Below are 22,170 nucleotides of genomic sequence, written 5' to 3' on the forward strand. Positions count from 1 at the left end.
AGCAGTGGGTTTTGTATGTAAGTGATGAATCACAGGAATATACCCCCCAAACCAAGAGCATACTGTATACACTGTATGTTAGCTAATTTGACAATAAACTGTATATTAAAAAAAAAGAAAAGAAAAGAAAAGAAATAAAGCAGCCCAGATCTTTGAGGGGGGGGGGGGGGAGTGGCTCCTACAAGTGTCTGGCTATCTAGGCTAAGGGAAGGCAAGAAAAATGGTGCCCACCAGCACTTTTGTTCCAGGAGAAATCTCCTGCAGATTTCTGCCCCCACAGCACATGTTATAAAATTAGTCAATGAATCTGCTTCATGCATACCCCAGGTGCTTTTCAAACTGCGCTTCTGTGCTGGGTCTCTGGGCAAGCTATTTAGCATGCTGGCTCTTTAAGAGCAAGGGCTTGGTTTCCTGTCACCCACTGGCTCTTCCAGAGTTAAGCCAAGGCTAATTTTCAAAGCCATGTTGAAGGGACTTGTCTTCTCAGTGAGGGTCCCCAGGGACAAGGTGCCCAGTGTGGGGTCGGACTCCCTCAGTCTTCCATGCTTATGATGTCCCTCCCGTCTACAGTTAGGCCAGGGAGTTTGGCTGCAGACTGCAATTCCACCCATCTAACCCTTTTCCATACGGCCTTCTGTCTACAACTAGCAGATCTGTTCTGCCAATCTTCACGTTGTTTTCAGAGTTACTTGCGTAGATGTAATTATTGCCTCAGTGTGTCTGTGGGACGAGGTGAGCTCAGGAGCCTTTAATTCTGCCATCTTTCCCCTTTCTGACCCTCATTCTTGAATGATGGCTTAACTAGTACTGAATTCTAAGTTGAAATATTGGTCTCCTATGTTCTAAATTCTACTGTTCATGAGAAACCTGCTGTCAATTTAGCTGTTGTTTCTTAGAGGTATGGCAGACACTGTTAGCAACTCTCAAAATATATGTCCCCTTCCTTTTCGAAGCACCTATATTTATCCAGGAAACTCCCTTGCCGTTCACTATGGACACGTAACTGATATCTAGCCAAAGGAATGTGAGCATGTGTGATATTCACCACTCCTGGGCTGAGCTCATTCCCCCTTCCTGGACAACCAGAGCAACTCTGAAGAACACATGGTGAAGGCAGCACAACTACCATCAGCTGGGTCCCTGAGTGCACAGAGCCACCCAATGACCTGAAATACCCACCCAGGACTGGGACATGAAAGAAAGAAACTTGTACTAGATTTGAGCCATTACAATTTTGGTTTATTTTTACAGCATTTTAGCCCATCCTACTTAATATAAAATACTTCTTTTTTTTTTTTTAAGTTCATTTATTTTGAGAGAGACTGTGAGTGGTAGAGGGGTACAGAGAGAGGGAGAGAGAAGGAGGGAGAGGGAGAGAGAAGGAGGGAGAGGGAGAGAGAAGGAGGGAGAGGGAGAGAGAAGGAGGGAGAGGGAGAGAGAAGGAGGGAGAGGGAGAGAGAAGGAGGGAGAGGGAGAGAGAAGGAGGGAGAGGGAGAGAGAAGGAGGGAGAGGGAGAGAGAAGGAGGGAGAGGGAGAGAGAAGGAGGGAGAGGGAGAGAGAAGGAGGGAGAGGGAGAGAGAAGGAGGGAGAGGGAGAGAGAAGGAGGGAGAGGGAGAGAGAAGGAGGGAGAGGGAGAGAGAGGAAGAGACAGAGAGAGAATCCCAAGAAGGCTCCACACTGTCAGTGCACAGCCTGACATGGGGCTCAAACTCAAAAACCGTGAGATCATGACCTGAGCCAAAATCAAGAGTCAGACATTTAACCAACTGGGTCACCCAGCCACCCCAATACAAACTATTTCTAATTGGTTCTTTTTCATATCTTTCCCCTCTTGCTGCATATGTTCCTACTTCTATTTCAGATTTTTTATTCACTATAAGCCTTCACTGTATCTTGTGCCTGCTCTTAGCCTCATATAAATATTCTTAACCAGAGCACTGACTTACGAAATGTGGTATTCTGCATGTACTTGTATTATAATTATTGATGGCTCCACTACCTTGTGATTCACCATGGCCCAGGGGCTTTTTTTCTGCCAGGAATAGGCACAAAGGCAATTATTTACCAATGTGAACTTCCTACTTATAAAATTCATTAGCCTTCATTTCGCCCTGTCCAATTTGTAAGTACCCAATTTATCCAGGTTATCTTTACTTGTTTCCAGTATTTCTGGCCTACAAATATGTAGACAGTACATCACTAGTTATGGATTAAAACTAATTAAACAGAACTAGGTCGCAGCCTGACCTGTAAAAGGTTATAACTGATCAAAGCTATCCACACCAGCACCATATCCTTAATAATGTTTCTGTATGACCTTCCCACCATCTAATCGTGGTATCATCTGACCTAAACTACATTTCCCTGGGTTGCTGATGATTACATTTTTCATAATTAAATCAACGGTATGAGAAAGTCAAAACATATGTGCCCTGCTTCCTCCAGATCCTTCCAACGTTCTTAAAAAAATTAGGTTATACTGATATGATTCAGTTTTCCACATTAATTTTTACCCAATGTCCTACGTTTGCTTAAATATAGTAAATTAACATTCTGGTGATGTATATTTTAATGTATCTTTTCCTCACAATGTGACTGTGTCTTATTTACTGCAGATTCTACACATATATTCACCTCTTCATCATTTTGGTGGGAACAGATAATTAATACAAGTATAAATCTCAGAATTAAGGGAAAAGGACTTCTATACCTTGTATTAGTTATTCATTTTTTGGTACCAAACTTTAAGATATCAATATACCTAAAGAAATTAAATACCGGACAGGGACTCATAATAGCAACAGGGAAAGGGTCCTAAGAACGGGAGTTGTTCGAAAGGATACGTTCATTTGGGAACTAGTGTTTACACCACCACCAGAAATGTCCAAATACAGATGAGATAACTGCTGAGCAAACATGCTCATAAAAGTGGTTAAGTCATCACAGGACTATGGAGCTAGAGATGGCTTCCTAGTTCTCAGTGACTGTCATCAACTTTAGTTTTGCTCTTAATGACCTTGGAAATACTAATCAGAAATACATGCTCTGTAGTTCCTGAGACCTTACTCGGAAGTCCCAAGCTACTGAACGCAGCTCCTGGGATGACTCAACAACCAGAGAAGAGGACACTCCTTAAGTTCCATCGTCCACGGCTTCTAAAACCATGGCTCCATTTGTCATTGCTGAAAATATGAACCAAGCCAGTTGCCCAAGGGACAGCCTTTTCTCGACCTCACACAACCTGGGATAGCCTGGCCAACCACAACAGCACCTGAGTTCTGCGCCAGCTTATTCTACTATCATAAACACTTGCCTGCTTTGTTTCCATTCCCTTAGGATTCAGAAAATACAACATACACATCTCCTCAGACTGATTTTTTTTTAAAAGCATAACACTAATGGTAGAAGTTTCGGAGATTAAGACAAGTTTTGGGGAGCAGGCAGATCCCTTAAGTAAAATAATTCTACCTAAACATACATGGTGCTTTTTAGTTTATAAAGTATTTTATGGAGATTATGTAATTCAAAGTGTCTAAATCATGCTCCTGAACATATATTCCATGAATGATGCCAAAATGTTCATGTGTTAAAATTGAGTAATAGTTTTTTCCCTAATACTTTTTCTTTAATTTGAGGAAAAGGTGTCCTATGTAAAAGAGACATATTCACATTAACAGAAGGAAGGAAAACAAATCATAGGATAATCTTGAGAGGTGCCCAAAAAGCTTCTGACAAAATCCAACACCCATTCATGACAAAAACCTCTCAGCAAAGTAAGAATTGTTGGAAATTTCCTCAAGAACTTGAGAAATGATGATCTATCATCATACTTAATTGTGAAAGACTGACCACTTTCCCCTTAAAATTGGGAAAAAGGCAAGAATATCTTCTCTGATCATTTCTATCCAACATTTTAGGATGTGCTGGTCAGTTCAGTAAGGCAAGTGGGGGGGGGGGGAACCGAACAGAGATTAGAAAGGGAAAGTAAAACTATTTCTGGATCATGTTTAAATATTGTTTTCTTAATGTTTTTTGTTTTTTTTTTTATTTTTGAAGGAGAGAGCGACAGAGTGTGAGCGGGGGGAAGGGCAGAGAGAGAGGGAGACAGAATCCCAAGCAGGCTCCAGGCTCCAAAGCTGCCAAAACAGAGCCCAAGGCAGGTCTCAAACCCATGGACCGCAAGATCATGACCTGAGCCGAAGCTGGACGCTTAACCGACGGAGCCACCCAGGCGCCGCATGGTAGATCATGTTTATATACAGCGGACCTTGAACAATAAGGGTTTAAAACTGCACAGGCCCACTTACACGCGGGTTTCTTTTTCAATAAACATACGAGAAAATTTTTTGGAGGTCTGCAACGATTTGAAAAAACTCAGACACAAACTGTGTAGGCTAGAAATATCGGAAAAAATAAAGAGAAAGTCAGGTATGTCATAAATGCATAAAATATACGAAAATGTATTATACTTGTCAGTTTTATCATTTGCTACCATAAAACACCCACAAATTTGTTGTAACAAGTTCAACTTAACCGCCACTTAACATGGCACCATTTGCTGTCGAGAGAAACGTAAACAAGCACAAAGATGCGGTATAGAATCGGAACTGCGTAAAACCACCTGTAGTTCCTACTGCACGATGTCATCACCTCACAGCCATCCCCGTCTGCCGTGGGCTCAAGGGTTGCAAGTATCCCCTCAAGACGCCCCGTGACGCTGACCATCTCTGCGTGAGCAGCATGCCTCTCCAGTGAAATGAAACGCACGTCGCAGTAAAAAGTGATTTCTCACAGTTCTCACGTATTTTTCGTGTTTAGCACAATACCGTAAATCTTGAATAACACCACGGGACCCATACGAAGCGCACCGGCGACGCTGGGAGTGCTCCCAAGAAGCAGAGAGAAGTCATGATATTGCAAGAATGAGCTGGCTTGCTTGATACATACTGGAGACTGAGGTCTGCAGCTGCGGCTGCCCACCATGTCAAGATGGCTGAATTCAGGAGGAAAGGAGAGGGGAGGGGAGAGGGAGGGGAGGGGAGGGGAGGGGAGAGGGAGGGGTGGGGGAGGGGAGGGGAGAGGGAGGGGTGGGGGAGGGGAGAGGGAGGGGAGGGGGAGGGGAGGGAAGGGGAAGGGGGGAGGAGGGAGGGGAGGGGAGGGGAGGGAAGTTTGTGAAGTCACACCAGCAGGTTCAAAATCTTACACTGTTTGCAAAATGCCTTTTTATCTTGTATTGAAAATGCAGCTTTCATGTGGGTAGAGCATTGCTATAAAAAAGGCTTACGTACAGACTCTAAAAAGATTCAAGAAAAAAAAAATATATGACAACTGAAAGCAAAAGGAAGGTAAAGATCTCAAGTTGGAGAGTTTAATGCCAGCAAAGGATGGTCTGATAATTTTAGAAAGAGGTTTGGCTTTAAAAAAATGTCAAGATAAAAGAAGAAGTAGCCTCTGCAGACCAATGGCCAGCAGATGAGTTCCCCGACACCATAAAGAAAAATGTTGGGGAGAAAGGACATCTGCCTAAACAAGTTTTTTTTTTTTTTTTAAGTTTATTTATTTACTTTGAGAGAGACAGAGACAGTGCAAGCCTGGGAGGGGCAGAGACAGGGAAAATCCCAAGCAGGTTCCAGGATGTCAGCGTGGAGCCAGATGTGGGGCTCAAACTCACCAACCATGAGATCATGACCTGAGCTGAAATGAGTGGACCACTTAACTGACTGAGCCACCCAAGGCAGCCCCTGAACAAGCTTCTAATGAAGACAAAAGTGTCTTATTCTGGAAAAAAAAAAACATGCTACAAAGGACATTTACTAGCAAGGAAGAGAAGTGGGAACCAGGATTTAAGGCGGGAAGCAATGGGCTAACGCTACTTGTTGTGTAGATGCAGTCAGGTAGATGATAAAGACTGCCCATATCTATGAAGCTGTTAACCCCTAAGCCTTGGAGGGAAAAGATGAACACCAGCTGCCAGTCTTTTGGTTGTGCAATAAGAAGGCCTGGGCAACAAAAGCCCTTTTTCTGGATCAGTTCCATTAATGTTTTGTCCCTGAAGTCAGGAAGTACCTTGCCAATAAAGGATTCCCTTTTAAAGTTCCTTTGATATTGGCCAGTGCCCACGGTCACTTACAACCCTAGGAGTTCAACACCAAGGGATCAAAGTGCCCCTTATTTGCCCCCAAACACAACATGTCTAATTTGACCTCTAGATCAGGGGATCATAAGGACCTTTAGGGCTCATTACACACGGTACTCTATGGAAGAGAACTCTGATGGAGAGAACGTCATGAAAGTCTGGAAGGATTACACTATTGAAAATGCCATCATTGTTAAAGAAAAAGCATGAAAATGCCATCAAGCCTGAAACAAATTCCTGCTGGAGAAAACTTCATCCAGATGCAGTTTGAGCATGTCTGCACAGGATTTACAACAAAGCCAAAGACAGAAACTACAGATATGGCAAAAAAAAAAAAAAAAAAAAAAAGGTGGGGCTAAAGAGTTTCAAGATATGGATTTTGAAGAGCTAACAGACACTGCACTGCAGAATTAACAGAAAATGACTAGAGTGCTTCCGAACCAATGTCAAGGAGGAAGAAAAAGAAGCAGTGCCAGAAAATAAATGGACAGTAGACAATCTGGCAGAAGTGTTCTGATTATTCAAGACTGCTATCTACTTTTATGATGTGGACTCTTCTATGATACGAGAACTGAAGCTAAAGCAAATTGGTGGTAGGAGGATTGGTACCACATAGAAACATCTGTAGAGAAATGAAAAAGCAAAAAATATCAGACAGAAAATATGATGTACTTCCATAAAGCTACACCAAGTGTGCCTGCGTCTCCCGACTCCCCTTCCATTTCTTCCACCTCCGCCATCCGAGACAGGAAAGACCAATCCTTCCTCTTGTTCCTCGTCCTACTCAATGTGACAATGATAGGATGAAGACCTTTATCATGGTCTACTTCCACTTAATGAACAGTAAATAATCATCATGACATCCAGTTAATAAGCTTATGTTATATGTATTTGGGAAAAAAGTGTCTTCGTGTGAAAAATCTAATAAATATATGGCAAGAACTGTATCACACATTTTTATATCCTCGTCATCACCACCCAAGTATTCATCACGTAAAACATCGCGTACAAGACTTGTATGAAAGACGAGGCTGTAGACAGCCTCCTCTACATAGGCATAAGCTGAGTGATAATATAAAATTAATAATGTGTTATTTTTCTTATTGTTTTAAAGTTTGTTTTCAAAGAATAACTCTACCATACAATATGCCCCTTTCTCTCCTGATTGGAGAAATTATGTATCAGCCTATCATTACAGGTAAGCGGTTTTAAAAAAAATGTAACAATGTTTTCAACACTGTCATACAAATAGGACTATAATACTGTATGCCAAAAAAATTTTATAATGATTCATTCATTAGTGTATAGGCTAGCTACCATAAAGCAATCATATTGTTGCTTCTTTGTGTTATCAATGCATGAATCGTTATACCTGTAAATAAACACAATTTCTTTTTCACATTACCTTTCATTTTTGACATCTAGTGTTAGTAATACGTACAATAGCTAGAGTGTTTTTACCATGTAAGACAATACTGATGGAGGTACTGACACACAGATGATTCATCTTGTACGCAAACAACAGGAACTTATGTTTATCAATAAATAGAGTACAGTACTGTAAATGTGTTTTCTTTCATGATTTTCTTAACATTTTCTTTTCTCTAGCTTATTTTACTGCACAAATGCAGTATATAATACATATAACATACAAAATATGTGTTAATCAACAGGTCATGATCTCACTGTTCGTTAGTTTGGGCCCTGCGTTGGATTCTGTGATGACAGCTTGGAGCCTGGAGCCTGGAGCATGCTTCAGATTCCATGTCTCCCTCTCTCTCTCTGCCCTTCCCCCACTCATGGACACACAGGCTCGCTCTCGCTCTCTCTCTCAAAAATAAATAAAACATTAAAAAAAAATTTTTTTAAGAAAACTTATGTCCACACAAAAGACTGCTCAAATTGCCAAAATTTGGAAGCAACCAAAATGTCCTTGGATAAACCTTTATTATTCAGGGCTTAAAAAACAAAGCAAAACTATCAAGTCACGAAAAGACATGGAGAAAAACTGCATACTGTTAAGTGAAAGAAGTCGATCTAAAAAGGCTACATACTATATGATTCCAAGTGCATGATATTCTGGAACAGGCAGAACTATGGAGATCAGTGGCCAGGAGATAGAGAGGAGGGAGCAAGGAACAGGTAGAACACGGAGCATTTTTACTATCAGTCTGTATAATACTGTAACTGTAAATACATGTCTTTATGGGTTTGTCAACACTCACAGAATATATACCACCAAGAGTGAACTGTAATGTAAACTGTGGATTGGGGGCAAGTATAAATGTGTCAATGTAGGTTCAACAATGGCAACAAATGTACCACTCTGATATGGGAATGCTGGTAACCAGGGAGGCTATGCATGTGTGGAGGTATATGGGTATATGGGGGTATATTGGGAATCTTTGGCAATTGTACCTTCTGCTCAAGTTTGCTATAAATCTAAAATTGCTTTAAAAGATTAAGTCTATTAAAAAAAAAGGCTTGTAAGAGGTTAGTTAATATTTCTTAGATACCTAATTAAAAGCACAAACCATAAAAGAAAAAAAAAACAGGTAACAGACTTCATCAAAATTTAAGTTTTTTTATTTAAAAGGCACCATTAAGAAAATAAAAAGATTAGTCATGGATTCAGAGAAAACATTTGCAAATCATATATCTGATAAAAGACTTTTTAAAAGACTTTAAACAACTGAATTTTTATTAAATATTTTAAATATTTAAAGTTTTTTGAAACTAAGATAAGTGACAACCCAATTTTAAAAATGAGCAAAAGATTTTCTTAAGAGAGTGTGAGAGCAGGGGAGAGGGGCAGAGAGAGAGAGAGAAAGAGAGAGAGAGAATCTTAAGCAGACTCCACACTCAGCAATGAGCCTGACATGGGGCTGACCCCATGACCCTGGGATCATGACCTGAGCTGAAACCAAGAGTCACTTAACCAACTGAGCCACCCACGTGCCCGAAAATGAGCAAAAGATTTAACTAAACATTTCACCAAAGAAGATAACATGAATGACTAACAAGCACATGGAAAGGTGCTCAACATCATTAGTCATTAGGGAAACGTACATTAAAAGCTGCAATGAGAGGGTTGCCTGGGTGGTTCATTCAGTTAAGCATCTGACTTCAGCTCAGGTCCTGATCTCACAGTCCATGAGTTCAAGCCCCGTGTCAGGTTCTATGCTGACAACTCAGAGCCTGCAGCCTGCTTCAGATTCTGTGTCTCCCTCTCTCTCTCCGTACCTCCTCTACTCATGCTCTGTCTCTAAGATAAATAAACATAAAAAAAAAAACAAAAACTGCAATGATATTATCACCACACATCCATTAGAATGGCTATAGTCAAAACCACTAACAATACTGAGTGTTGGTGAGAATGTAGAGAAATCAAAACCCTCATACACTGATGGTGAGACTCTAACATTGTAACAGCCACTTCTGGGAAAAGTTTGGCAGTTTCTTAAAAGGTTAAACTTACCATATGATCCAGTAATTACACTCCTAAGAATCTACCCAAGAAAAATAACATAAGTCCACACAAACACCTGTACATGATTTATAATGGCCCAAACTGGAAACAATTAAGATGTCCAACAACTGGTAAATGGATAAACAAAATATGGTATATCTATGAAATTGAATACTATCAACAATACAAAGGGACAAGCTATTAACAGATGTGGCAACATGGACGAACCTCAAGACTACAATGCTAAGTGGAAGAAGCCACAAAAAAACTACATATTCTAGGATTCTATTTTTAGGAAATATCCAAAAAAGGCGAGAGAGAAAGAGTAATGGCTGTCCTGGCTTAGAGGAGAGGACTGACTGTAAACTGGCATGAAGAAACCTTGGGAGTGACAGAAATGTTCTAAGATTAGAATGTGGTAATGAGTGTAAAAGTCTATAAAGATAATAGATCTGTACACTTATGATGGATGGATTTTATGGCATGTAAATTACACCCCCCTAAAACAGTTTGTTTTAAAAATTTGTACAAGATTGTTCATAGCAGCTTTATTCATCATAATGGCCTCAAACTGGAAACAACCCAAACGCTCTTCCAAGGAGAATGGAAAAATTGTGTATATTGAAAAAAAGAGTATTAGTTATTAATAAGAAACAAATTACTGAAACACAAAATATGCATGAATCTCAAAAACCTGTTGACAAAAGGCAGTTTTGTTCTAATGTATACTATTCCATTTACAAATATTATATTTGTATATAATGTAAATTATGTTTCATATATGCGAAGTTCAAGAACAGGCAAAGTCGGGGCACCTGGGTGGCTTAGTCGGTTAGGCGTTCAACTTTAGCTCAGGTCACCATCTCGTGTTTCACAAGTTCTAGCCCCACATCGGGCTCTGTGCTAACAGCTCAGAGCCTAGAGCCTGCTTCAGATTCTGTGTCTCGCACTTTGCCCCTCCCCCACTCACACTGTCTCTTTCTCAAAAATAAATTTTAAAAAACTTAAAAAAAGAAAAAAGAACAGGCAATGCTCATGTATGGCACTAGAAATCAGGACAGCAGTTGCCTCTAGGGTAGGGAGATTGACTGCAAAGGGGCATGAGAGAACTTTCTGGAGCATGAAAATATTCTGGATCTTGACTGGGATGTTTATATGGGTGCATACACTGATCAAAACACAACACTTAGAATTTTACTTATGTACCTCAATAAACTTTTAAATGATTAAAAATTCCTCCCAAAACTCTATAAAAACTTTACTATTAGACAAACTCTGAATCAATCAATCACACTTATTTCCAGATGGTATGGTTACGTGTGTGTCTATTCGGAAACCATAACATGTCAAATAGTTAATAAAAATGAGTGGCTAATGATTCAATACTCTTTTTTTAATTTTTTTTAATGTTTTATTTTTGAGACAGAGAGAGACAGAGCATGAACGGGGGAGGGTCAGAGAGAGGGAGACACAGAATCTGAAATAGGCTCCAGGCTCTGAGCTGTCAGCACAGAGCCCGACGCAGGGCTTGAACTCACGGACCGTGAGATCATGACCTGAGCCGAAGTCGGCCGCTCAACCGACTGAGCCACCCAGGCGCCCCAACAATACTCATTTTTAAATGCTTTAATTATGTCATATGATACACACATATATATTCAACTTCTGTATGTTATGGAAACAGAATCAGACTCATTTATTCTTTGTACATTCATTCATTCATTCACTCCAAAAATATTTTCCAGGCATCCAAGTCCAAATTGCAACTCAATTACAATGCTGATATTTCATTTTCTTTATGTCAGAATCATAGTGTACCTCTCAGAATGTTTGCTTAATGTGAGTTTCTTGGTCTAGTCATGGGAAGAAAAAGTGTTAGCCTAATAGTCTGAGACTTAGGAAGCAAAACCAAGTCAAGGGCAAGTCCAACAGAGTCAGGCCTCAACTACAGGTACGTATGTATGTACACACACACACACACACACACACACACACAGAGCCCACCCCCCCACCCTGCCCCTTACCACTGTAAGATAGACCTGGAGCTGTGGCCAGCTCAGTGGCATCTCTTACAACTTAAGCCTCAGGCTAGGAGGAAGGGAAGGCCACCACCACAGGAAGCCACCACCCTTCCAGTAACTTCCCTTCCACTCTCCCAACCCCCCTTAGAGTCATAACCTAGAGTCTGCTCTAAGCCAGGCCTGCAGGGGTGATGCTGAATGAGTCACGACCTCTGCTCCCCAGAGAGTCTGTCTACAGACCACACTAACCACTGCGCAGAATGGTTCGGTGTCGGGGTACTTCCTACACTCCTGGTAGATTTAAAGAGGTTTAAAATGTTCGTGGCTTTTGACCCAGTTATCTCCACTCCAGGGATTTATCATAAGGAAATAATCAGAGTTGAAGGAAGGAAGTACTGTACGAGCAGCTCACTAGGGCATACTTATAATAGCCTACAGAAGACTCTCTTCCCTCAAAAGAATCAAAAAAACTTAAATGCCTAAAGCAGGGAAGTAGTCAGATGAATTATGATAGTCACACTATCTGCAGACATGAAAGAGAAGCTTTGCAGGAAAGAGTATTAGAAAATGCTGACAATATGATGTTCAATGATAGAAGCAAGCTAAAAGCTGGGGCGCCTGGGTGGCGCAGTCGGTTAAGCGTCCGACTTCAGCCAGGTCACGATCTCGCGGTCCGTGAGTTCGAGCCCCGCGTCAGGCTCTGGGCTGATGGCTCGGAGCCTGGAGCCTGTTTCCGATTCTGTGTCTCCCTCTCTCTCTGCCCCTCCCCCGTTCATGCTATGTCTCTCTCTGTCCCAAAAATAAATAAAAAAAAAAAAAAAAAAAAAATTTAAAAAAAAAAAAAAATTTAGAAGCAAGCTAAAAGCTATATATATCAGGGCTTCTCACAGGGGAGCATCGTGGTATTCCCCCTGCTTCCCAGAGATTCTGCTGATCCTGGAATCCGTGTTACTGAGGGGAGTGAGCTCTTGTCCTCAGATGGTCTTAGGGCAGGGGGGTTGGGAGGCTGAAAACCAGTGGTAGAGAGTACCATCTCAATACTGGGTGAATAGGAAAAACGTATGTATATACACAGATCAGAGTTAATCAATGCCAGAACCCTGTGATTGGTAGGATCACGGCCTTGTAAACCAACACTTCTCAAACTTGAATGTGGGTCTTGTTAAAAAATGGATCCTGATTCAATGTCTGGCACGGGCCAGAGATTCTGCATTCCTAACAAGTTCCCAGGCGATGTCCAGGCTGCTGTCCATGGGCCACACGTGGACAAGCAAAACTGGATGCACACATCCTGCAGGACAGACAAACTACACCAACAGTGACTTTCTGGTTGGTCACGGGATGGGCGCATTTACTTTTTACACTCCCTACACTCAGTGGATCCTTCGCAATGAAAATTCATTGCTTTTGTAATCAGAAAGAAAACTCACTATTCAAAACCTGGGACTCGGTAATTATTCTTACAGGAGTCCATTCCAAATAATGTGAAATGGAATCAGAAGGTAAAAAGCACTGTCCCCACACATAACACGTCTTACCACCAAACTTGTGAGGTTTTCCACACCAAGCAGATCTGACACCACCCAGAGTTAGCGGAGGCCACACAGGGTGAGGGCTCAGCCCCACAAGAAGGCTGCTTCCCACTTCAGATGCCAGCCAGCCACAAGGCCAGGTTGTCACCTACACGTCTACCAAGTTAAAAATTGGGAGTGCCTACATCCCCCTCCTCAGGCTTGGTAACAGCTCTTGGAACTAAGACCAACACTTTACTATTACTGGTTTATTATAAGGGATACAATTCAGGAACAGCCAATTGGAAGAGATGCACAGAGCAAGGTACAGGGAAAGGGTGCAGAGCTTCTGTGCCCACTCCGGGCACATCACCCTCCCAGCATCTTGATGGATCACCAACCTCCATTACATAGGCATGACTGATTAAATAGCTGGCCATTAGTTATTAAGATGATCTCCAGCCCCCTGGGGGGGGGGGGGTGCTGAGGGGAAGGGGATGGGGACGGTGCTGAAAGTCCCACCCCTCTAATCACATGGTTGGCTCCCCTGGCAACCAGCCCTTAGAGTTGCCTCATTAGCATAAATTTGAGTGTAATGGAAAGGTACTTATTCTGAATAACAAAAGACACTCCCCCCACCAGGAGCTTGGTACCAGAACCTTGGATGAAGGCCAAATATATTTACTTCTTATTATATCACAGAATCACAGGTTTATGTAATGCAACTTGGAATGATTTACAATACCAAAAAATAAGCAACCACCTAGTTCTCTAATATTAAGAGGATGGCTTAAAAAAAAAAGCCTGAAATAGCACGCAATTATCACAAATAATATTTATAATATTTATAATCACATGAAAATGGAACGATAAATTTTAATCACGGTATGAGAACTTTGTTTAAATGCTAACATAAAATGAATTAAATGTTTATAAAATGTTAAAATTATTTTTTTAAAAAGCAAATAGTAAAATGCAACAAAACTGGCAAGAAATACACCAAAACGTTCTTTGGGTCCTTGAATAGTGGGGTAATAGAAGATTTTTTTTTTCCTTTCTCCTTTCCAGAATAAAAGAAAATTGACAGGAAGGAGCTTGCATGTGATTACGATCATGGATGCAAGGATACCAATGGAAAATGGAGGCGGCAGCAGAGAGAAACCCATTCAAGGGCTGGTTACAGGTGATGAGGGAGCATAAGGCAAGCTAACAGGCCACAAACACTGCCCGTTCCCCGCCCCCCCCACCAGGTGGAGTATTTGTGGTATTCCTCGGGCACTCCTGGTGGCCCAAGAACAAAGGGAAGGTGGAAAACAAATGGTTAACTGATAGAGATCATAGTCCCGCAGGACCTAAGTCTCCATCACCCCTCCATAGTGATGTGGGAAACAAAGGCAGAAGGAAATGGCAGATCGAACTAAATTTCCTTATAACCTGCAGCCCATTGACAAATACTTGAGGCTAGCAGAGTAAAATGTTCCTCCAGGAAGTCCCTACTGTCTTAATGCTAATGATTTGTAGAGGGAAAAACCACCTTAGCTTGACACTAGCCAAGGCCTCCAGTATCCTGTGAGTCTTCTTTAGCGTATGAAAATCTCACTGGAAACTTCCCCAGAACTTTGTCTCCCCCAACACGGTAGTATGTAACCAGTCTCTCCTCATGGCCCCGGGGCAGCTCTTCCTCCCCTCTGGTCCTGTTCCTGTGCTTCAATAAAATCACCTTTTTGCAAAGATGTCTTCAAGAATTCTTTCTTGGTCATCGCTCTGGACCCCACGAACCCCATGGTCACCCCAAAAACCTCATCACAGGGAGCAGGCTTGGGAGCCTATTAGTTGGGGGATGGGGTGGGAGTGCGAGGCTGTAAGAGGGCTCACTGGACCACCCGGCTGGGAGTGGAATAAGAGAAATAAGGAGAAAGGCAATGGGTTAACGAGGGCAGGCTGGAGTGCAGAGCCGACAAGTCTGGACAAGGGGCAGGAGGAAGGAGACCATCCGCCCACTACCTTTCTCCCTGACCCCCAGCTAGCACTTCCACGAACAGGTCTGGGCAGAAGCTGTCAACAGGAGCAACCTCTGTCTTGGCTGATTGGGGGGTGCTGGCCACCCCTCCATTCAGCCTCCCTGTACAGAATGGATGTTTTCTGCTTCTCAGGAACACCCCATCAATCTCTCCCTTTCCCTCCCCAGGATATCAGGCTCCTCAGGATTCCTTAAGGGCATAAGGAATACAAACTCATGTTTACCTTCTCTAATAAAGCAAAATGAACAGCCTTTGCCTTGTTCCCATTTCTGGGTTCATTTCTGGCCTGAACCTCACTTCACTTGTGTCCCTCTCCTGATAGGCAACAAAAGGCAACAGAAACAAATACAAATACATAAACCTGCATCACTGGTCGATGATCAAATTAGCTCTTTTTTTAAAACTACAAAATGCTATGTAAAAATTAATAGCCTCTTTATTACTTCTCCAGGTTAAAAGGTAAACCTGCTGGTCTACCAGCTCTATGATCTCACTGCTAACATGGGGCAAGTGGGACACAGTATGTCACTGTACCTGTGTCAGGATTTCACAAAATTTTTGTTAGCCTCTCACAACACTCCTGCGAGGAACACTCATCCCCAGCTGACAGCGAGGCACTGGCCGCAGAGTGCTCTGTCTGCCATGAGCCCCCACAAAGCAGTGGCAGAGGTGGGGCTGGGACTCCTGCGTCTCCCTATTCCACGCTGACATCAGCCTGTTCTTCCACAACAGGACGGGTCTGCACCCACACGGAATGCCAGAAGAGTCCGTCTCTTTTCCAGAGTCTGTGCAGATTTTAATCCCCCAACAACAGAGCCAAAGCTCAGGGTTCACAGCCATGGGCTCAGGCCTAGCTCTCTTCATCAATTGCAAAGCTGTGGCTACACCAAACACCCTGTTAGGGTTTGTCCTGTAGAACATTTCTCTAAGGCCATGAGGCTGCTCAGATGGGCAGCTCTTGGCTCACTCTGAAAACAGGGAGATCAGAGCTGGGAACCTATAGCCTGCCTTCTAAAACTATGGGGGAAAGTCCTACAAATAAAAGCAAAATTGAAGGAGGCAAGCTCTACCAACAACAGTAAGAGCTGACCCATGGTGAATCCTTATTCCATAACACCTGATGGGCCACGGAATACACACAGCCCTACAAGATGGGTATTATTATTTTACACAGGAGAAAACTGGGGCTCAGAGTGGTTTGAAAAAAGGTCAAGGACACACAGCTAGGTAGCAGAAGAACCGGAAATAATACAGTGATCTCGTGATAGTCCACACTCAGGATCGCACGGCCTCACCTCTGTTTGGTGTGGCCAGTAGGCAATCAACCCGCTTTCCCATGCCATCTGTCAGTTGGCAAGGGCCTTAGTAATCACCTATCTGAGGGAGCAGGCACCCACAAACCTGGATCTGAGTTCTCCGGAAAAGATCCAATCAACCAGCTGTTCTAGCATTTCCCACACAGCTCAGTCTCTCAACTTACTTTCAACTAAACAAGACATTCTACTTGCAGCCCTCCATCCTTCTTTCTTATCATGCTAGGGTAAGTACATGCCTACATTGACAGTTCTAGTAACAAAGGCCTCAAAACATCACCTGACATTTCCTCAAAACCACTCCAACGGGGTTTCATTTATGGTATTTTTCTCTTTTCTACCCGCCCCCTGCCCACACCCCAGATCTATGAACATTCAGAATTCAGGGGAAGGAAACAAAGATCAGAAAGGAAGCTTCAACTGTAATAAAACTCCAGATATGGACAGAGGTGAGAACATCTGTTCCATGACCCTTAACTGAAAGTTTCAAGATGAGGAAATCAGGCCATCCTTCAACTTGCCTCACAGGAATCTCTCAAAGGCTGGGCTGTGGGCACCTCAGTTCCTCATTCCTGCAGAGGCTTCAGATGGGGCTATGCCTAAGCAGTGGGTAGGAGCGGACCTGTCACTGGCTGCAGACCGGTGGGCAGTGATGGGAGAGTGGGGAGCACCCCTGCAAGTCCTGGGAACCCTCAGAGCGGCTATGGAGAGCCAACGCACGAGCTGGAGGATCCACGTGGGTCCCAGTGTCAGGCTGCTTAGAGGGAGGGCTTGCTGGCGTCCTCTCCCCACGGAACACCCTGGTGCACAAGACCCATATTCCCACTCACAGAGAGTTAGTGGTTTGGGTATTGGGGGTACCCCTTTCCTCTGTGTCTTGCCCACACATCACTCCATCTGGGTTGTATAGCAGGGGTAGGAAACTCTCAAGTTCTGTGTAATAAGCACAGCAGGCAGGGTGTGGGGGGAAATGATGACATAGCCTGTATCTTTCTGACATAGAAACACTGCAGAGAAAACAAGACTCTTCATTCCCTCAGGTGAATATGCGCTTTCCATTTTTCTTGGGACAAGAGCTTCTCAACCTATTTTTGTTATCCCTTTTTGGACAGATGCATAAAAAGACTGCTCACTGTAGAAGAAACAACATTGTGAGTGTGACGGAGCCAGTCTCAAAGCTGAGGACACTTAAGGGAGTAGCGGAGGCCAGGGGAACAGGGGGGCACGACTCTGCTCTAGAACTGCCTTTGGGAATTCCTGGGGCAGCACATGTGAAATCTCCCAATTTTCAACACTGATTCGGTGGTTTTTTTGGTTGTTGTTTTTTGTTTTGTTTTGTTTTTACTTTCTGCTGGCCCGATAAAACTTCTGTTGGTTGTATGTGGCCCAGACCCCGTCTGTAACCAAGGCAGTTGAATGTAGTCAAAAGACAGTTTGCCTAGACTGACTGACCAACTCTTGGGTGTGTAGCTCAGCTGTCTGCAAAAGGCAGTATGGACAGTGTAGGGAGAATCCATGCGAAGACCCAACAGATTTGAGTTTGAATCCTGGCTCTGCTTTTATTAGCTGCAAGACTTCAAGTCCATCATTAACCTTACTTAGCTGCCATGCCATCTGCAAAATGGGCTGATGGGAGATTTGTGAGAATTAAAAACGTGTGTGCGAAGACTACCATGAACTCTTCATAAATGTCAAATTTCCTTCCCCTGTAACTCTAAAGAAACGATTTAGCCTAATCTTAGCTTCTTCAGATTTCATGGTTTTCATCTGTTAGAAACTAGAATAATCATCCACCACTGAGGCTCTACCTCACAGGATGGGATGAAGTGATGCAGATAAAAGCAGGGTGCTTACAACTTAGAAAAGTATGAGCGGCTTGATTGCCAACACCCTTTCCTCTCATTTCGAGGCCAACAAAGCAGCAATCTGCTTTCCTAAATGTGTTTATCCCCTTCCGTAAGGCGATGTGGGGAGAAGATGGAGTCACAGTTGTGGTAATTTCTTTAAAACAGCGATTAGCAATCAACTCCCCAGGGTCCAGTCCCACCATCCTTACACAGAGGTGAGGAAACATTAGGTCACTGCCTGGTCACTTAAGGGCCCAGCAAGTCTGTTTTCTCTCTCCACACCTTGTTTTAGACAACCGAGGAAGAAAGTCAAGTCACTTAACAGCTGCAATATTTCTTTTCCTCACACAAAGAAAACTGAGCCGCAGGCCAAACACATTCATTGAAGTACCATCACTATGACATTTTCCAAAGGCACGGGGATTTTTGTCAATTCTCTTATTTTCCACACCCTTTGACAAAAGTGGGACATGCTTTGGCATTTCCTCAACTGACTGACTTAAAGCATCTTTACAACTTCTTTTACACGAATGGGACTATACCAGCAAGGTCTAGGCTGAGGGGCCTGATCTAACACTTCAACTTTTTTTTTTTTTTTTTTAATTTTTATTTACTTCTGAGAGAGAGACAGAGCGTGAAGGGGAAAGAGACAGAGAGAGAGGGAGACACAGAATCCAAAGCAGGGTCCAGGCTCTGAGCTGTCAGCATAGAACCCAATGGGGGGCTCGAACCCACGAATCGTGGGATCATGACCTGAGCAGAAATCAGACGCCCAACCGACTAAGCCACCCAGGAGCACCAACACTTCAACTTTCAACTATTACAGACAGGTTTTCTCTTAAAAGCAAAGAGGCATTAAAATCAGTTCCGCTGAAGCTACTAAGGATTTTTACCTTTCAGGAGTATGCCTCTCCCCACCCCAAACTTTAAAAGCTCCCTCATGCAATTGCCCTGTTTCCAAATTACCAATCAAGCATGACAGAATGAGCAGGAATTGTATAATAAATCTAGAGGAAAAAAATGAGCAAGTTGGATGAATATACAGATATTACTCCTCCCACCCAGCCCCTTCTTCAAAGCAAGGTTCTGGTAAAGGAAAAAGAACACCACAGAATGTTTTAGGGGTTGCTTCATTGCTAAACACTTCCAAGTCATAATGCCTGGGGCAAACAAGGTGAAAATGGCAATACAAATAGGTTAAGATCTCTTTCAGGCAATGAGTAGACCTCCACTTACCTAGTGATTTGTTTTTATAATGTACACTCTTTACTGATGTATATACCATGCTTCCAAAAGTATACACGAATCTTAAATGGATAAGTACTGTGTTTACTACTCTGAGCTGTTTCTTGATGTGCATAACTTGGAAAGGATTTGGGCAGCTCAGAAAAACTGCTACCACATTTTACACAACCTGTCTGTCTGGACACAACTCAACCCCTAGGCTTGCTAATACCCTTTGTATCAAAAGGGCTGACCCAGCATCCACCTGCATCAACTTGATCCCCTCAGCTCTGTCGCACTCAGCAAACACCCTATGCCTTCTGAGCAAAATAAAGCAGCACCCCACGAGGGAGAAAAAGAAGTTTTAGGAGTCTGAAGAGGCAGGTTTTACACCCGATTTACAAAGAGTGAGGGTCTGTGGAAGGCCTTGAATCTCTTCTAGAAACACTCACTGGTGCTGCCCTCCAAACCTACCGTCAGGAAAAGAAACAAACAAACAAACAAACGCTCCGCTGGCAGTGGTGGTGGTGTTACTTTTAAAGGAAAATGCCAAACATAGAATAGTAGAGACAATAGTGTAAGGAATTCCATACCCCACCCTTCATCCCGCTTCAACTATTAACAACTCACAGCCAATCTCCTTTGGAGCTCCCGCCTCACTTTTCCACTAGCAGTGTTGCCCCAAAGTGGTTTATTTTGAAGCAAACCCTCCACCTACATTTCAACTTCAGTATGTATTTTTAAAGGTTTTTTTTTTAACAACCACAATCCTAACACCATTACCAAAAATAACTAAACAAAACTAATATTTACTTTAGTACGATCAACTAACCAGTACACATTTCTTTTATTGGCTCAATGTTTCGTGACTTTTTCCCCTTCGAATCAGGATCCAACCAACGTTCGCAGACGGACTGCACTGCTGTGTCACGTCTCTTCAACAGTGTTTAAACCGCAGGTTCCCCCTTCCCCGTGATTCTCACGGCAGCCGCGCTGATCCCTAGTGGCAAATTCCCAATGATTCAACTCTGGGGATACCACAAAGAGACTCCGGTCTTAAAGGCTTGTTTAAAAAACGTCAGACACGTATATTAAGCAGTCATTTTTGTAATTAAATACGTTTAAAATAAAAAAAAATCTGAGAAGCACAAGCGAAACGATTTGACCTGAAGCGATTAGCAATCCTCAGGGCCACTCAAGCACGCGTCCTTTGCAATTCTGATCCGTGTGGGTTTATTTATGAGGTTAGAGCATATCCCAGCCTTACCCGAGTCTTTTGCAAAAGGTGGGGCGGAGCGAGCCGGTTTCCTCGCAGGACCTTCCTCCGCGGGCTAGGTCCTGGCGGTCGCCTCCGGAATTCGGGGGTTGGCCCCGGCCGCCGCCTCCCAGGGCCACCTGCCCAGGTGAGAAAAAGGAGCTTCAGCTGACGAGTTCCGGAGAGCAGCCCCAGGTTATCTAGAAGGAATTCTGAGCCAGCCAGGAAAGAGGAACGAACCAGGGTACCACGGTCTCGTAGAACAAACAGCCCTGAAAAATCTCGGGGCTTAATCTCTGTGCCGGCGCGCGCGGGGGCACGGTCCCCAACGCGGAAGGGCCAAGAGAGGTGACGCGCAGTCCGCCCCAACGAACACACGTGCGTCTGTGTACGTGACTGATTACATCCACCTCTGGGTGCCAGGAGAGGAAAATTACATAGACCATTTCTACATCACCTATGTTATGTTTAAAAGCTATCTCCACTGGAAAAAGGGTGCGAATGTCTGGCCAACCCAAGCCACGGACCCCGTACCAGAAACCCACTACAGACCGCCGGCGCGAAGGCTACGCGATAACCCCCAATCCGAAGCGGTCAGGCTCGGGCGTCTGCAGCTTTCCGCCAAGGGCCCTCCGCCCCACTCCAGGATCTCTTAAGTAGTAAACCCCGGCTTCTGAATCCCTGTAAGAGAAATTCGTCTCCTTCCTCGACGCGCACAACGCGCGCCGGAGAAAACGCGGGCGCCGCTGACCACTCTGGACCCCGGGGCGAGCAAGCAGGTGCGAACCGCCGGGCGCCGGCCCCCGCACTCACCCAAAGTGCAGCGGTTTCCGGCGTGCGCTCCGCGTTCCCGGCGCTGGGTGCCAGACCAGACACCTGCTGCGCCCGGCCCCAGGTGACCGCCGAGAGAGGGGCGGGAGCCCCGTGCGCCCGCCCGGCTCCGCCCCGAGCGCTCAAAGGAGGAGGGCGGGGGCAGCGAGTCCGGCCCGAAGCCCCAGCTGCGGCAGGCTAGCCGCCTGGCGCCAGGAAGCGCGGGCGTCCGCGGAGGGCCGACTTTAAACACGCACGCCCCGTCGCGACCCCGCCGGGAGGCTGGCCGGAGGGGCGCCGCCTGCCGGTGGGGCGGCGACAAACGATGGAAGCCGCCACCCCGGATCCTTGGGAGAGGGGTAGAGAAAGGGGAGAGCTGCAGCCACTCGCCGCTTAGTGACATCCCCTGCCGTGTACCAGGCGTTGAAGCCCCAGCCTCAGCCCCAGCCCCAACCCAAGGAGAATCTACGTCCCCAGTAGGGTGGGCAGGGCCATTGGCAGTTGTCTCCAGATGAAGGTACACGCAGGGTGACAGAACCTGAAATATGCATGCCACTAAGCAA

General features: G+C 44.1%; 1 protein-coding gene across 5 annotated transcripts in view; it reads right to left on the reverse strand.

Moving 5' to 3' along the window:
- GPR160 (G protein-coupled receptor 160) overlaps positions 1-21,880 on the reverse strand; it is a 91,333-nt gene extending 69,453 nt beyond the window's left edge. Inside the window, exons 1-3 of one of the 5 annotated variants that reach the window (XM_060639200.3) lie at positions 21,611-21,876; positions 20,810-20,937; positions 20,375-20,542 (exon numbers count right to left, since the gene is read on the reverse strand). The gene's annotated coding sequence lies outside the window, so the exon portion shown is untranslated. Of the gene's footprint in view, positions 1-20,374; positions 20,571-20,809; positions 20,938-21,610 lie in introns of all 5 variants that reach the window. The other 4 variants (XM_060639201.3, XR_013549769.1, XM_060639196.3 and 1 more) reach the window with 4 other exon arrangements.
- Positions 21,881-22,170: the final 290 nt, after the last annotated feature.

The sequence above is a fragment of the Panthera onca genome, chromosome C2, assembly GCF_046562875.1.
Source record: "Panthera onca isolate mPanOnc1 chromosome C2, mPanOnc1 haplotype 2, whole genome shotgun sequence".
In the NCBI taxonomy this organism is placed as follows: domain Eukaryota; kingdom Metazoa; phylum Chordata; class Mammalia; order Carnivora; family Felidae; genus Panthera; species Panthera onca.